Consider the following 17,941-nt stretch of genomic DNA (forward strand, 5'->3'; position numbering starts at 1 on the left):
CATAAAATTAATAAAATGCTGTGTAAAAGACTTAGGCACCCTAGCTAAATATACTGTATGTGCCTAAGTACTATATAACCCATAATGAATTAAGTAAACAAATAAGGAATGTTTATCCAAACAATATATATACATATTACTTAAATATTACTGAAATATTAAAACACGACAGAATCTACTTGCTTGAGGAGAAACAGAGATAAAGTAACTGGTAGAACCTTTAGACAGGTGTTCAGCAAATGTAGTGAATTTGTAACTCACTGTGTGAAAGCGTGAAGGAGGCCGGAATCCTCATTACATATAAAACCATCTGAGTGTGTTGCAGGCTACAGGTCAAGCAGGAGGAAGTCGGATTTGTTACAACAGTTCTGTTGTTGACACTTGGGCTGAATGTCCTCCATCTGTGACAGCAATTTTTGTTGTTCTGTGAAGTGATGCTGAGTTGTCAAGTGTTCAGACTTGCAAGGATCCTCTACGGGAGAAATCATGAAAGGAAATTAAGGAAATATTCCTGGTATAGGAAACCTAGCGGAAGGCAGTATTTTAAAAAGACACAACTTATCACTGACGTTATAAATTCTGAAATTGTTCCAACCAATAAAAGACTTCAATAAGACAAAGAAATGTAGCTCATTATTCACACAACTACGTCCCATAAATCAATAACTGGATAGTCTGTTTCTTTCATAGAATTACAAAATGATCCAGAATAGGGGGAGATTTATGCTTCAGGCAGAAACAAAGTTGCTTGTTTTCCATAGTTTGCATCTTTCCCAATTAATTCTTCCCATTTACCTAATTCCTTTTTGATTGTGATTGAATCAGTTTCCAACATCATTTCAGAAAATGCAGTTAGGATTATATCTTATTCTGTAAAGAATGTTTCCTCTCTTCATCGCCAGATAATTGCCAATAATCTTTAATTACACTTGTTTTACACGTCTATTGCCACTGAAATAGTCATGTTATCAAAATTTTATAATTTTGAAGAACCTCTATCAAATTTCTTGTTAAATGTCTCTGTTAGGAGGATAATTCCTGCATCCCCAATTTTCCCATCATAGAGTATCTGGTATTTTTTGAGAAAATTTCCCTCACAGGCTTCTCGAAGTCGTATGACCTTTGTGGAAAAATTGCTCAGATCTGAATGCTGGGTGGCCACCAGCCTTTTTAACAGTTCATTATAACTTCCATTCTTTTGTGTTTTCGTCCACCATCAATAAAATCAAGGGCCCAACAACCAAAATTGGACCAAAGGGACCAATATCCATTTCAAATAACCTTCTTAACTTGTTCTATTACTTTTAAAAGTTAGTGCATTCATGTCCTTGAAATTGTCAATTACCATACTGATTTCATTCAGTTGATATTATCTTTCTTCAGTCATCACATTAAATGTGTAATTTTATACACACCGCATTAGCTTTCTCCTGTTGTCAGCTCATTTTTCTGGATTTCTTTATCAACATCAATTCCTCATTATTCACTACATTCCCAAATTATGCATCACCTGTAAGTTTTGAAATCTTTTCTTTCTAGGTCAAGCCCAATAACTTACAACAAAAAAGTAGTAGGCTATTATGAACAAGAGTAAATGTGCAGATGCTGGAAATCCAAGCAACACACACAAAATGCCCGAGGAGCTCAGCAGGATGGGCAGCATCTATGGAAAAAAGTACAGTTGACGTTTCGGGTCGCGACCCTTCAACGAGATGGGAGAAAAAAGGTGAGGGGTAGAGTTAAAAGGTGGGGAGAGGGGAGGGAGAAACACAAGGTGGTAACTGAAACTGGGAGCGGGAGGGGTGACGTAAAAAAGTGGCAAGTTGATTTGGTGAAAGGGGTAAAGGGCTGGAGAAGGAGGAATCTAAAAGGAGAGGGCAGAAGGCCATGGAAGAACAAAAATGGGGGGAGGATCACCAGAAAGAGGTGATGGGCAGGCAAGAAGATAAGGTGAGTGAGAGAAAAGGGAATGGGGAAAGGAGAATGGTGAAGGGGGGGTGGTATTACTGGAATTTCCAGAAATCGATGTTCGTGCCATCAGTTTGGAGGCTATCGAGACGGAATAGAAAGTGTTGTTCCTCCAATCTGAGTGTGGCTTCGTTGCAACAGTAGAGGGGGCCATGGATAGATATATCAGAATGGGAATGGGAAGTGGAATTAAAATGGATATGCCCATGCTAGAACAGGACAGGAGGAAGGGTTGGGAAGAAATGAGGGATTAACATATTATACTCTCTTAACTGTGTTTTAATCTCAAGCCTTAATTTTACTTACAAACCTGTTGTGGGGAACATCGTCGAATGCTTTTTCAAGTTTATAGAGACGTTTAAAATCCTTAACTCTTCTTCACCATCAGGACGCATATCATCCCAGATACTTTTTAAATGGTGCAAGTTAGTGGGAGGATAGGAGCAGTTAAATATCAAATTAAAAGTTAAGTTTATTGTCATATGTTTGAGCATGTGCATGCACAGTAGTGTCACTGGTACATGGCATCAGATAAGCAACACTGACAAGGAAAGCATAAATTAAACTTAAATTATACTCAATTTTTACAAGAAAGGACACACAATTAGAGGCCAGTGACAAGTGCATGATGCTATCTGAATCAGTGTACTCATGCACCTGCCTGAGTTCAGTGCCTGCAAGGAATCAGATTTGGCAGGAGAGTGATCATAGGTATGTGCTACATAATGCAGACGCAGCAGCAGTCCCAGTCATGTCTGCATAGCACTGCCTCTAGGTCAGTTCATAACTTTTTTTTCGACGCTGGTTCGAAGCAGATGTTCCAGATTTTAGAAATGTTTTCCTGTATACTGTCCACTCATGTTTCAGGGAAGTATGTATAGCATTCTCTTCTCAAAAGGAAACAATTTGCTGTCTTTCATACTGGGAGCAGTTGGAAGTAGCATATGGGTTGAGTCTGCAAATATCCAGGTTAAATGAATCGGCTCCATTTTTTTTGCTCTGTACATTATTTAACGTCCTATTATTTGTTCCGTCTTGCTGCTTCATTGTAGTTTCCTGCTTGTAGATAATTGCTGGTGTTAGCTGATACACACTAATCTGGCAATCCAATTTTAACTGCTTTTTGAAGGAAATAAAAGGAAAACATTGCCATCCCCGGTGTTTGTTCACTTTATAATAAAGGGCAAGTGCAAATCTTTAATATACCTTCCTAGTCATGGTGTAAAACTGCACAGATTCCTATACAGCTGACTTTACCTGGACAAGGGTCTAACACTAAAGCATCAAAATCCAAATGTACATACTCATTAAAGCACACTAGAAGTCAGCAATGTAATTAACTTATTTTAAAATTTAAAACAAAACTGGGAGATTTACAGTCCATATTTTAAAACTGAAAGCTGCCATAGCAATCAATGTCTGTTTTTTTTCCATCTTTATGAAACAGTTATACTACAGAATTAATGCTTATGTTAATCAATTTTGGGTGCTTAATGAGTCTAAGACAGCATCTTGAGTATTAGCAGCAAATAAAATCAGAATTCAAAGTTCATATTTCAAAGTACATTTATTATCAAAGTATGTATACCATATACAACCTTGAGATTCATCTCCTTACAACTGTGTGTATTTAGTATTTCAATAATAGTTGTGTAATCATATATACATTGGTTGATTAAGCTTTCCTGTTTCTTTAAATAATGTACTACGGGGTTATATGTATAGATACGTGAATTGCACACAAATGTCTTCATTTGAATTAGTTTAATTTTTTGAAGTTACCAAACATGCAATGTATTGAAGTTACCACACATAGTAGCCTGAGATGGCTACTGACCTGCTAATTTTAAAGTGCATTGAGACCTTCGACTAAAATAAAACACGGCAAGTAAAAAATGCACCCCAGCACATTTTCAAGCAGCATTGAGACATTGAGTTAAAAATAGGCCATAAATGGAAGAATTCAGGGTTTATAAAGTGTAACAGGTGATAATAATCATAAAGAAAAAGCAGAAATGGATGGCCTTGTCAGAAAAATTGACACATTTGATTACACAACGGGTAATTGGCTCATATATACTGAGCTATTGGAACAGTATTTTGAAGCGAATTAAATAGCTAGTGAGAAGTGAGTGCCAATTTTTCGAAGCTCATTGAGTTTAAAGGCATACAGTTTGCTTCAAGGTTTGACTGCTCCAACCAAACCAGCAGAGATGAGCTTTCCTGATATTGTTAAATTAATGCAGAAACAAGTAAAGCCAAAGCCATTGTTGATTACAGAATGCTTTAGCTTCATAAGCAGAATCAAAAAGAAGGGGAGTCCATTTCAGCATACGTGGCTGAACTGAAGAGATTACCTGGGTATTGTCAGTTCAGTAATTGGCTTAGTGATACACTAAGGGATCATTTAGTTTGTGAAATCTTAAAAGAAAGCATTCAAAAATGACTGCTAACTGAAGCATGATTTGCATTCAAAAGAGCAGTTGAAATCGCTGTTTTAGTGGAAACTGCAGACAGAGATGCAGTTGAGTTGCAGTCAGGAATAAAAATGGGTATGAATAAAACTGGAGCATCTAAACAGAAAATAGCCTGGCCAAATTGTATTACAGCTGCGACAGGGCTCACATACACACAAAAAAATGTAGGTTTAAAGGTGAAAATGCAACAAAGTAGGACACATAAACAGCATGTTGGACAGAGAAAAATTAATGGACGGCAAGGAGAAAAGAAAAGGATAATAAGTCAAGTTGCAGTTTCAAAACATGCACTAATCTTTACACTGTTGAAAAATCTGATAATGTTGAGAGTGACACAGGACTGTGTAGTTTTGAGATTTTCAATAGAAACATTAACAACAGACAAGCAATGTGGCTTACACCAGAAGTGAACGGCAATCAACAAAAATAGAATTATGCACTGGTTCATCTGTTTCAGTCATTCCACAACATAAGTTGCAGAGGCATTTCAAAGATACTAAACTGAAGTCTGCAGATATTCAAATAAGAACCTGTACTGGAGAAAAGTTAATTCTTCTGGCAATGACATTAGTAACTGTGAATTACAACAAACAACAAGCCACATTGAGTTTGTATGTGGTAAAAGCAGAACATTGTTGGGGGTGTGATTTGCTGAGACAACTACAACTTGACTGGAGTTCCATCCATCAGTTGTGTGCCACATTCTTCCTTGAAAAATCCCCAACTATGACCCTTTGGCAGAGAAAGAGCACTTGGGCTGGTATTGTGAATATCAAAACCATACATCAAGAGCACACAGAGGTTCTGCATAAGAGGAGCAAGGAGCAGATCATGTTACAAACCATCTACCAGTCCAATTGGCTACCACCTTCCCCATCTCTGAGAGAGACTAATTGGTCACCTCAGAACCAACCAACCCATAGCAAGTGCTCGTCAGTCCTCAGAGATTCCTTAATATCATGCGGTGAATCAAATTGACTGAAAATTGGCTTCAGTTATGACGGCAAACTTAGGACTTCTGACTGATGTATTACTTCTGTACATTATTATTTCAAATCACTAGTAGGATCCTTGCAAAACTCCCATGCTGTACATATCAGACATCCCCTCACTGATCAGGAATGAGGCATCTAATGTGCAAAAATACTATTGCCCCATATTTCTGCTGCTGTGATTCAGAGTCATTAAGGTTGGATGGGAACAGAAAACCACTTTTTGAATGCCAAAAGCAATAAGGTACTGGGAAGAGAAGGCAAGAACAAACAGGTGCCAAACCAAATGTTTGCCAGTTTGCACTCAAGAACAGGTGAAATTGATAGAAAACAGCCTTTGTTCACAACCATGTCCCAGAAGAAAGTTTGGAACTATAGAGGAAACATTTAAACTACATCTGTCAAAACTTGGCAATATTTACAATATCCATAATAAGCTTATTTGAATTCATTTAAACAATCGTCCTAGGCTTCAGTTTCAAATCACACATTAAAAGTAGATTCCCAGACAGTGAGTGTTATATTTTTTTGCACTATGCCCTGCTGTTTGACACTTCTGTTCAATCACAAGTACCTTTGTGTCAAGGAACACCCTGTGGATGGACAACATTCTGTTCTGTATTCTTCAGTTCCACTTCCTCTGACACATGTTCACGGCATGAAATAAATTGTCGTTTTAGACTAACTCTTCATACATGCGACCAAAAGTTCTAAACAGAAGAAGTGGACACTGAGCAGGTGTTGGGGATGTTTGAAGAAACAGAACAGTGTTTTGAAGGGAGAGAGGAAAACTATGTGCAAAATTTTAGAAGCAATGTGTTTGAATAAAAATCCAAGTTCAGGAAGCCGACTAGCTTAATCTTTTCTTGATATCTGTAGATGAGAATTTGTTTTTTTTAAATTGAGAACTGTGATACACCTTTGTGCTGTTATTTATGCTTTCAGTAAAGTGATTGGTGTAGCTGGCCTGATGCCATATACAAATGTTAAAAATATGCAGAGGAACAAAACGTGGTGACCTCATTTATTGTGTAACATTGTTTTGACAAATGCTCTGCCAATTGGCTGCATTCAGCCATTCAGTAAATGCAATTCTGAGAACTATGCATGACAAACCTGGTAAAGAGAATAAAGGGAAGTTTGGAACAGGAAAGGGCCATTGCCCTCTTCTATCAATGAGATCATGCCCAATGTGTGACCTACAGCAGGTATCAGGAGTGATTTCATTCTATAGTTGTGCAGTGGCGAGTGTATTGACTGCCTGCATCATGGCCTGGTGTGGAAACACCTCTGTCGTTGAACAGAAGCTCCTACAAAAGTTAATGGATTCGGCCCAGTACATCACAATAAAGCCCTCTCACATCTTCATGAAACCCTGTTGTAGGAAAGCAGCATTCATCATTATCAACCCTCCCCCCACCCCCAGGACATATCCTCTCCTCACTGCTGACATCAGGGAGAAGGTACAAGAGCCTCAGCACTTGCACCACCAGGTTCAAGAACAGTTACTACCCTCTTAAATAAAAGGGAATAACTACACTCACTTGCTCCATCATTGAAATGTTCCTAGGACCAATGATCTCACTTTAGGACTCATTATCTCAGGTTCTCGTTATTTATTGCTATTTATTTATATTTGCCTTTGCACAGTTTGGTGTCTTCTGAAGTCTGGACGATGTTTCACTGATCCTGTTATTGTCTGTATTCTATAGATTTGCTGAGTATGCCCTCAAAAAACTGAATCGCAGGGTTGTTTATGGTGACATATATGTACTTTGATAATAAAACTTTACTTTGAACTTTGAAGAATGTATGTAACACATGGCCAGAAAAGTTAGTTCAGGCTAATGCCATATGTTGTGACTGTGAACAACGGTGGTAGGTGTAAAAGGATTTTATCTATCATGACATTTAAGCCTTCTGAAGGATACCTTGTGGACCATCATTTTATTTATTTATTCAGTGTGGAATAGGCCCTTCCATCCCTTTGAGCTGCACTGTCCGCAACCCTGATTTTAACCTTTATGTAATAATAATAAGCATCCATTAGTCTCGTGAGACCATGAATTTGCGCCTTGGAAGGTTTTCAGGGTGCAGGCCTGGGCAAGGTTGTATGGAAGACCAGCAGTTGTCCATGCTGCAAGTCTCCCCTCTCCACACCACCGATGTTGTCCAAGGGAAGGGCATTTGGACCCATACAGCTTGACACCGGTGTCGTTGCAGAGCAATGTGTGGTTAAGTGCCTTGCTCAAAGACACACACGCTGCCTCAGCCAAGGTTTGAAATAGCGACCTTCAGATCGCTAGACAAATGCCTTAACCACTTGGCCACGCGCCAACACAACCTTAATGTAATCACAGGACAATTTACAATACTGGTACATCTTTGGACTGTGGAAGTAAATGGGAGTATTTGGAAAAAATGCACATATTCCATGAAGATATACAGGCTCCTTACAGAGGATGATGGGATTGAACTCTGACTCAGACGCACTGAGCTATAATAGTGTTGCACTAACTGCTACACTTACGTGGCACCCAAATCTTCTTGAAAGAAATACCATAGAATTGCTCTACACTCAAAGTACATCCAGTTTTATACTCTTAATATTAAAATACAGGTGCCCCTCAGAGCTGTGTACTAAGCCCCCTCCTTTACTCTTTGTATACCTATGATTGTGTTGTCACCCACAGCTCCAAACTGCTAATTGAAATTGCTGATGACACTATGACGAATGATATCACTTTAAGGACTCTTTATCTCATTATCTCATTATTTCATGTTTTCGATTGGCCTAATCTCAAATAATAACGAGGCAGCCTGCAGAGAAGAAGTCATCAGCCTGACACAATGATGTCAAGAAAACAACCTCTCCCTCAATGTCACAAAAACAAAGGAGCTGGTGTGGATTACAGGAGGAATGGAGACAGGCTAATCCCTATTGACATCAATGGATCTGGGGATGAGAGGGTAAACAGCTTTAAATTCCTTGGCATAAACATCACTGAGGATCTCACATGGTCTGTACATACTGGCTGTATGATAAAAAAGGCACAACAACGCCTCTTTCACCTCAGACGGTTGAAGAAGTTTGGTATGGGCTCCCAAATTCTAAAAACTTTCTATAGGGGCACAATTGAGAGCATCCTGCCTGGCTGTATCACTGCCTGGTATGGGAACTGTACTTCCCTCAATCACAGGACTCTACAGAGAGGGGTGCAGACAGCCTAGCGCATCTGCAGATGTGAACTAATCATAGAACCATAGAACCATAGAAACTACAGCACAGAAACAGGCCCTTTGGCCCTTCTTGGCTGTGCTGAACCATTTTCTGCCTAGTCCCACTGACCTGCACACGGACCACATCCCTCCATACATCTCCCATCCATGTATCTGTCCAATTTATTCTTAAATGTTAAAAAAGAACCCGCACTTACCACCCCATCTGGCAGCTCATTCCATACTCCCACCACTCTCTGTGTGAAGAAGCCCCCCCTAATGTTCCCTTTAAACTTTTCCCCCCTCACCCTTAACCCATGTCCTCTGATTTTTTTCTCCCCTTGCCTCAGTGGAAAAAGCCTGCTTGCATTCACTCTATCTATACCCATCATAATTTTATATACCTCTATCAAATCTCCCCTCATTCTTCTACGCTCCAGGGAATAAAGTCCTAACCTATTCAACCTTTCTCTGTAACTGAGTTTCTCAAGTCCCGGCAACATCCTTGTAAACTTTCTCTGCACTCTTTCAACCTTATTTATATCCTTCTTGTAATTTGGTGACCAAAACTGAACACAATACTCCAGATTCGGCCTCACCAATGCCTTATACAACCTCATCATAACATTCCAGCTCTTATATTCAGTACTTCGATTAATAAAGGCCAATGTACCAAAAGCTCTCTTTACGACCCTATCTACCTGTGACGACACTTTTAAGGAATTTTGTATCTGTATTCCCAGATCCCTCTGTTCCACTGCACTCCTCAGTGCCTTACCATTAACCCTGTATGTTCTACGTTGGTTTGTCCTTCCAACGTGCATTACCTCACACTTGTCAGTATTAAACTCCATCTGCCATTTTTCCAGCTAGTCCAAGTCCGTCTGCAGGCTCTGAAAACCTTCCTCACTGTCTACTACACCTCCAATCTTTGTATCATCAGCAAACTTTCTGATCCAATTTACCACATTATCATCCAGATCATTGATATAGATGACAAATAACAATGGACCCAGCGCTGATCCCTGTGGCACACCACTAGTCACAGGCCTCCACTCAGAGAAACAATTCTCTACCACCACTCTCTGGCTTCTTCCATCGAGCCAATGTCTAATCCAATTTACCACCTCTCCATGTATACCTAGCGACTGAATTTTCCTAACTAACCTCCCATGCGGGACCTTGTCAAAGGCCTTACTGAAGTCCATGTAGACAATATCCACTGCCTTCCTTTCATCCACTTTCCTGGTAACCTCCTCGAAAAACTCCAACAGATTGGTCAAACATGACCTACCACGTACAAAGCCATGTTGACTCTCCCTAATAAGTTCCTGTCTATCCACTATTCAGGACATTTACAAAGACTGGTGTGTAAAAAGGGCCTGAAGGATCATTGGGGACGCGAGTCACCCCAACCACAATCTATTCCAGCTGCTACCATTCGGGAAACAATACCGCAACACAAAAGCCAGCACCAGCAGGCTCCAGGACAACTTCTTCCATCAGGCCATCAGACTGATTAATTCATGTTGACACAACTGTATTTTCTATGTTATATTGACTATCCTGTCGTACATACCATTTATTATAAATTACTATAATTGCACATTGCTCATTTAGACAGAGACGTAACATAAAGATTTTTAAAAATTTTTACTCCTCATGTATATGAAGGATGTAAGTAATAAAGTCCAGTCAATTCAATTCAAGGAGTTGATTCAGTAAAAGTTCAATTGTTACAATGCTATAATTATTTAAATATCTCGAGACTGACAAATGCTTCCTTTGAATTACATATTTACGATGAGAGCAAAATGTAAACAACAAAACACCTCTAAATGTTTTGACAAACATAAGGGGAAGTGGGGCAGCTATTGCTGGGAGTAGGCCAGTGGTGAGAATAGGAGTGTCAGGTTTTGGCTCAGAAGAGGCATCGAGCCTGGATAAGTTTCTGTTAAGGTTCTCTTTTTTTCTCTCTTATTTTACCTCGTGTATTAAATGGCTGCTGTATGCTCTTCAAACCAGATGTTGGAATCCTGGGCAATCTAGACTGTCCCAGGGAGCTACATCTGCGTGAAGTGCATCCAGCTACAGCTCCTTCAAGACTGTGTTAGGGATCTGGAGCAGCAGCTGGATGACCTTCAGCTTGTATAGGAGAGTGAGGAGTTAATCGATCAGAGTTACAGGGAAGTAGTCACCCCGAAGTTGCAGGAGGTGAGTAGCTGGGTGACTGTCAGGAGAAATGGAAATGTGAATAGGCAGTTAGTGCAGAGCACCCCTGTGGCCTTTCCCCTCAATAATAAGTGTACCATTGTGGATACTGTTGTAGGGGATAACCTCCAAGGGGAATGCCACAGAGACTGGGTTACTGGCACTAAGCATGGGCCCATGGTGCAGAAGGGAAAGAGGGAGAAGAGGGAAGTGGTAGTGATAGGGGACTGGATAGTCAGGGTAACAGACAGGAGGTTCTGTGGATGTGAGGAGGATACCTGAATGGTATGCTGCCTCCCAGATACCAGTGACAGGGATGTCTCAGATCATGTCGAAAGCATTGTGGAGGGGGAAGAAGAGCAGCCAGATGTCTTGGTACGTATGTTACCAATGACATAGGAAGGAAAAGCAAAGAGGTCCTGAAAATAGAATTTAGAGAGCCAGGCAGAAAGCTAAGGATCTCCAGGGTAGTAATTTCTGGATTGCTGCCAGTGCCATGCACTAGTGAGGGTAGAAACAGAATGACTTGGCAGATAAATATGTGGCTGAGAAGCCGATGCAAGGGGCAGGGCTTTGGGATATCTTCTGGAGGAGGTATGACCTGTACAAAAGTGACGTGTTGCACCTGAACCCAAGGGGGGCCAATATTCTTGCAGACAGGTGTGTTAGAGCTGTTGAGGATGGTTTAAACTAATTTGTTAGGAGGTGGGAACCGGAGTGATGGGACGCAGGGTAGGACGGATGGTAAAAAAGCAAAGATAACATGCAGTCAGACTATCAGGAAGGGCAGGAAGATGATAGGAGAAAATTGCAGCCAACAGGGTGCGTATCAGTGCATTAGAGACGCAGAATCAATAAGTGTAGCAAATGCAGTTCTCAAAATGTTATATCTCTATGCATGAAGAATAAGAAATGAGGTGGATGAACTTGTTACACTTTTACTGATTGTCAGGCATAATGTTGTGGCCATCACTGAATTGTGCTGAAGGATGGTTGTAGTTGGGAGCTGAATGTCCGAGGTCACATGTTGTATTGGAGGGATAGGAAGGTAGGCAGAGGGGGTGGTGTGGCTCTGCTGGTAAAGAATGGCATCAAATCAGTAGAAAGACGTGACATAGGATTGGAAGATGTTGAATCCTTGCGGGTTGAGTTAAGGAACCGCAAGGGTAAAAGGACCTTCATGGCAATTATATACAAGCCTCTCAACAGTAGCTGGGATGTGGACCATAGATTACAATGAGAACTAGAAAAGACATGTCAAAAGGGCAATGTTATGATAGTCATGAGAGATTTCAACATGTAGGTTGACTGGGAAAATCAGGCAGTAATGGATCTCAAGATAGTGTGTTTGTTGAATGTCGACAAGATGGCTTTTTAGAGCAGTTTGTTGTTGAACCTACTAGGGGATCAGCTATACTGGATTGGGTGTTTTGTAGTGATCTAGAGGTGGTTAGGGAGCTTAAGGTAAAAGAGTCTTTAGGAGGCAGTGATCACAATATTAATGATTTTAACTTGAAATTTGATAAGAAGAAAGTAAAGTCTGATGTAGCAATATTTCAGTGGAGTAAACAAAATTACATTGGTATGCGAGAGGAGTTGGCCAAAGTAAATTAAAAGGAGATGCTGGCAGACTGAGTAGATGTGGAAAAGATGTTTCTCATGGTGGGGGAGTCCAGGTCAAGAGGACATAGCCTCAGGATAGAGGGGTGTCCATTTAAAACAGAAATTTCTTTAGCCAGAGGGTGGTAGAGTAGTGGAATTTGTTACTACAGGCGGCTATGGAGCCCAGGCTGTCGGGTATTTGAGGCAGAGCTTGATATGATCTTGATTGGACACAGCATAAAAAGGTTACGTGGAGAAGGCAAGGGAGTGGGGCTGAGGAGAGGAAAAAAAGGATCAACCTTGATTGAATGGTAGAGCAGACTCGATGGGCCAAATGGCCTAATTCAGTTCCTAAGTCTTATGGTCTGAATGTTGAAGCACCTCTGCAGGATAATTCACAAGGATGGTCTAAAAGCTTCTGAGGGCAGAGAACATGACACCCAAAATTACCATTGTGTGGGCTGATTCTGACAATGACGAATATCCCAATTATTAAAAGATTGCAAATATCGTAATCACGAGGAAATCTGCATATGCTGGAATTTCAAGCAACACACATAAAGGTTGCTGGCCAGGCAGCATTTCTAGGAAGAGGTACAGTCGACGTTTTGGGCCAAGACCCTTCGTCAGGACTAACAATGGTCATTATTGATGTGGTATGTGAGAAAACAAATCTGGTCTGGAACATTTCTTGATCTCTTTCACAATGGAACAAAGCAACTTAGTGAAGGGGTAGATGTCTGGTTTGCTGTAAGCTAATTAACTTTACCAATATTGTCTTAAATTTGGCCAATGCATATAATAATATCTCATGATCATTTCAGTTTGCAAACCATACCTCCCGAGCGGCTTCCTGCTGTGAGCTGGCAGCCCGTGCTCTGTACACAGTATTGTTTGTTTATAAAAGCTGTCAGTTTTTTTTGGTTTAAAAACTGATTATTGCTTGTGGTTTGAACAGATTTTTGTTTAAAAGACTGGTTCAAGTCAAGACAAGTTGTCACATGTAAAAGTACCATGAGGTACAGTACACTGAACAATTTGCTTGAAGCAGCATTACAGGCATGTAGGTACAGATAACACACAGAACTGTCACAATGGCAGGACATTGGGAGCAAGGGTGAACCCAAATGCAGGACATATCTTGTGAGGTTACTTAGGTTTAGTTTATTGTACGATACCAGGAGAGCAAGACAGAAGCAGGAATAGCGAACAGGATAAGGACTCAGGACTACGGCTAGGCTGGGACCAAGGGTTTGGGCTTGGACTCGGAATCCGTTCCTAGAGCTAGAGGAGACATGAAGAGGCTAGGGTATGGACTCCGAGCCCGAGACTGGGCAAGGACCCAGTACCTGGGTCTTGCCTTGGGCTCGGACCCCAGAATCAGGCATGGACATGACATGGGCGAGGGAGAGGAGGAGCATGGAAAACAGAGCCTCGGTCTCAGGAGAGCAGGTACATGGAACCTTGGACACATACACAGAACAGAGAACTGGGACCCCTCCTTGGGTACAGGACATAGGGCCGGGACTCACACACAGAACAGAGAGCCAGGACCCCTCCTTAGGTACAGAACATAGGGCCGGGACTCATGACCCTCTGCGGGGCAACGGCAAGACGGCCTGACTTACCCCATGGAGGCGAGGACAAGACAGAACAGAACATGACCCCCTGCGGGGCAATGGCAAGACGGCCAGACTTACCCCTACGGAGGCAAGGACAGGACAAGACAAGACATGACTCCCCGCGGGGCAACGGCAAGACGGCCTGACTTACCCCACGGAGGCGAGGACCAGACAAGACAAGACCAACACGAATGAACACCAGACAGTACCTATCTAGCTCCGGTGATGGAACTAGACCGAAGTGCAGGCGGGGGCTGCAGACGAGGGCTAGAGGCGAGAGGGGCAGAGAAGGGATTCAGACAAGGGGGTAGGACAGGAATCACAGACCGCCAGGGCCAGGACTTGACTCAGAACTGGGAAGCCGCCAGGGCCAGGACTTGACATGGTACTAGAACGCCGCCAGGGCCAAGACTTGACTTGGAGCCTTCGGGTAGTGGCGAGCTCTCGACTCAGCCCGGAAACAGTAGACAGCGGTTCTTGATTCCCTCCGGCGGGTTAACTGACGGACCCACCTCGGAGAGGAAACTTTGCAGGCTTGCTTTGGCGAGGTAACTTGACAAGGTTGCTCCGGTGAGGAAAGGCGAATTACCGGCACTCGCTTCAGGCGGAAACTAGATTTGCTCTGGCCAGATGCCACTGTCACGCCATGACTTTGCAGACTTTACAGACGCTCCCACACCGAACGGCTGAAAGCCGGAGACTATAAACTATCGGTTCAGCCGTATGTTAATTGCCTCTAATCACCAAAGTTGAGGGACATGGGAAAACAGGGAATCAACGGTCCGGATCGTAACATAAACAAACTAAATTTAAAGGAACCTGGATCCGGACCATGACAAGAACATTAGTTATACAAGAAGTGAAGAAAAGAACTGTGCAAAATAAAACATGTACAAAATAAAAAACAAGCAGAGAAAAGTCAATGTTAGTGCAAAAGGTAGTCTGTAGTATTATAGATAGATAGATATATAGATATACTTTATTGATCCCGAGGGAAATTGGGTTTCGCTACAGCCGCACCAACCAAGAATAGAGCATAAATATAGCAATACAAAAACCACAAACAATCAAACAACAAAATGCAAACTATGCCAGATGGAAGTAAGTCCAGGACCAGCCAATTGGCTAGCCTTATGCTAGCTGAGGTAGGAATATGGTTGTGTAGGTCAGTTCAGGAAGCTGATGGTTGTAGGGAAGAAGCTGTTCTCTCAAGGTGTGCAACTTCAGACTTTGGTGTCTCCTGCCGAATAGTTGAAGCAAGAAGGGGGCATAACCCATTTTAGAGATCCTTGATGATAGATTCTTGTTATGTTAATGTCTACCATCTACACAATCCTGAAGAATGTCCTATGTCTAACAATACCTAACACCATACAATAACATTAACATTGTTTTTAATTAGGTGACAAAATGAAGGTGAAAGAAATGGGAATGAAATATTGATAAGGCTAGATGAAGAAGTATGCAAAGGAGCTCACGAGAACATTAAATACTAGCACTGATATAATTCTGTAGACTATGTAGTCCTGTACAATAATACAGATTAAGTTTTTCTACAACCTGTTAAACCATTAAAACATTTGCATCTGGATAACTTTACACCATTTTGGTCACATTAATGCAGCCATTTTGCAACAGTTAGTGGAATGGAAGCATGGAACTTTATTATTTCCTGTCAGTCACCTTACGTGGAGACTCTCTTGTGCCTAGTGTTCCTTTAAGGACATACAATCATAAGTTCTATATAAACTACCTTATGTACATTATTTATATTGATTGTGTGTTTTATTATTATTGAGTTCTTTATTTTTTTTGTGTGCTGCATCAGGTCCAGAGTAGCAATTATTTCATTCTCCTCTACACTTGCATACAGGAAATGACATTAAATAATCTTGAATCTTGAATTTTGGAAAGGCTCATCAATTTTTCTCTTTGTGGAATATCCAGCTCCAAGGTTAATGTCACCATCTCCTTACAGAACCCTGGATGGGAGTTTTAAGGGATTCTTGGACTATTTCAGGAATCCTTCCAAAACTTTATTCAAAGCATGGCAGAATCAACAGCTGGCGGGAGCAGGGTGGGGGTTAATTTTTATTCTGGCTATGTAATTGTCATTAGGTACAGCAAGAAATTATGGTCCATTCAAACTGCTAAGAATGTAAAGCCTAATGCTTTTAACCTTACTAATGGAGAATATTAAGAACAATAGACCATATAGCAGCTGCCCTATCTGTCATTGGAGCATGGCTTAGCCTGTGCCTTGCCGAGTAATCCATCCTGCTCCTCATCCCCACCCCCACCTGCCCATCCCTATTACCTTGATTCTCTTAGTATCTGATGGTTTATTGATCTAATAATTATGAACATCTGAAGATCTCTAATGTAGATAATTCAAGAGGTTTACAAATCTATGAGAAGACATTTCTCCTTATCTCAGTCCTAAGTGCTGACACCATAGCCTGATACTGTGCCCCCAACCTCTAGATTCTCCAAGCTAAGGAAACAACCTTTAAATGCTTATCCCTCAGGATATTGACATCATCTCCTTACCTCCAGTGAGATTAAGTCAACTCTACTAATTAACACTGTCTGGGAGATCTCATCATCTGAGGTGTGAATCTCATTTCTCTTCACTAATGCCAAGGCATGTATATCCTCTCTTGGGTACGGACACCAGAATTGTACACCAGTTCCTCCAACTCACCTAAAATATATCCGGCATGATTCTCTATACCCCTTGAAATAAAAAGTAACATTAAAGATTAAAGATGAGCTTTATTTGTCACACATCCATCGAAATAGCAGATCATACAGTGAAATGCATCAACAACCAGCCCAGTACAAGCATGTGTTGGGGGCAGTCTGCAAGTGTTGCCACGCTCCAGTGCCAACATAGCATGCCCACAGCTTACAGACCCTAATCCATACATCTTTGGAATGTAGGAGGAAACCGGAACACCCAAAGGAAATCCAGTAGTCACAAGAGAACATATAAACTCCTCAGAGACAGCGGTGGGAATTGAACCCTGATTGCTGGTGCTATAAAGCGTTATATTAACCACTACACTACCATGTTGCCCTGTTTACTTTCTATATTATTAACTGTGTTTCCACCTCTCTTCTGATACAGGCACCTGGTTCGATGATTGGATTTAGGATGGAATTATGGAGAGGCTAAAGTATCAGGTGAAAATATATCATGCTGTGCTTTGAGAAAGAATTATCTGGCAAGTTATTTAATTAAATTATCTTTACAACACAGGAAATTATAGACAATTAACAAATGAGAGCTAATCTGTGATTGGGAGAAAATAACTTTTCAAATTTCTTTAAGATAGCAGATAATTAATTAATGCTTAATTGACTAACAATCCATAATTCTGGAATTACATTACTTTAGGAATATGTGACTCTTTTAAGGATAAATTGAGAATGAGTTATTTAATAGTGCTGATTGCTGTTCTTGTCAGTAACAACTGAAGAATGAGATCAGGCGGGAGTGAATACTGAATCCTTATAGCCAACCTTCTTTTTTCATAATCTGAATGTTGGGCAATGCCTCTGATAAAATTGGCAGTAATATGTTGGACGTATGAGAACCAGATAATCTCTTACTACATTCTTTTGTTATGTGATATTGTTTGCTTTTAATTATTAAGTACTTATGAGGTGGAATTTAGCATCCACTCCTGAGCCTATTCCACTATTGATCTACATCATACACAAATTTAATTAACTGTCCTAATTCTGAAACCATTAATACCCAGGCTGAAATATGAAATTCTGGTTTTGGAATTTTCTGTTGACTAGAAAATTATCCAGCCAAACCCTCATAACAGAAAGCAGGCAA

At 40.9% G+C, this 17,941-nt stretch overlaps 1 long non-coding RNA gene across 1 annotated transcript; it reads left to right on the plus strand.

The window, feature by feature from the left end:
- Positions 1-1,435: 1,435 nt before the first annotated feature.
- Positions 1,436-17,249, plus strand: LOC140187906 (uncharacterized). Its single transcript, XR_011883173.1, has 3 exons — positions 1,436-1,726; positions 8,257-8,407; positions 17,222-17,249. It is a non-coding gene; the product is annotated as an uncharacterized lncRNA (long non-coding RNA).
- The last annotated feature ends 692 nt before the right edge of the window (positions 17,250-17,941 follow it).

Source organism: Mobula birostris, chromosome 25, assembly GCF_030028105.1.
Source record: "Mobula birostris isolate sMobBir1 chromosome 25, sMobBir1.hap1, whole genome shotgun sequence".
NCBI classification, from domain to species: domain Eukaryota; kingdom Metazoa; phylum Chordata; class Chondrichthyes; order Myliobatiformes; family Myliobatidae; genus Mobula; species Mobula birostris.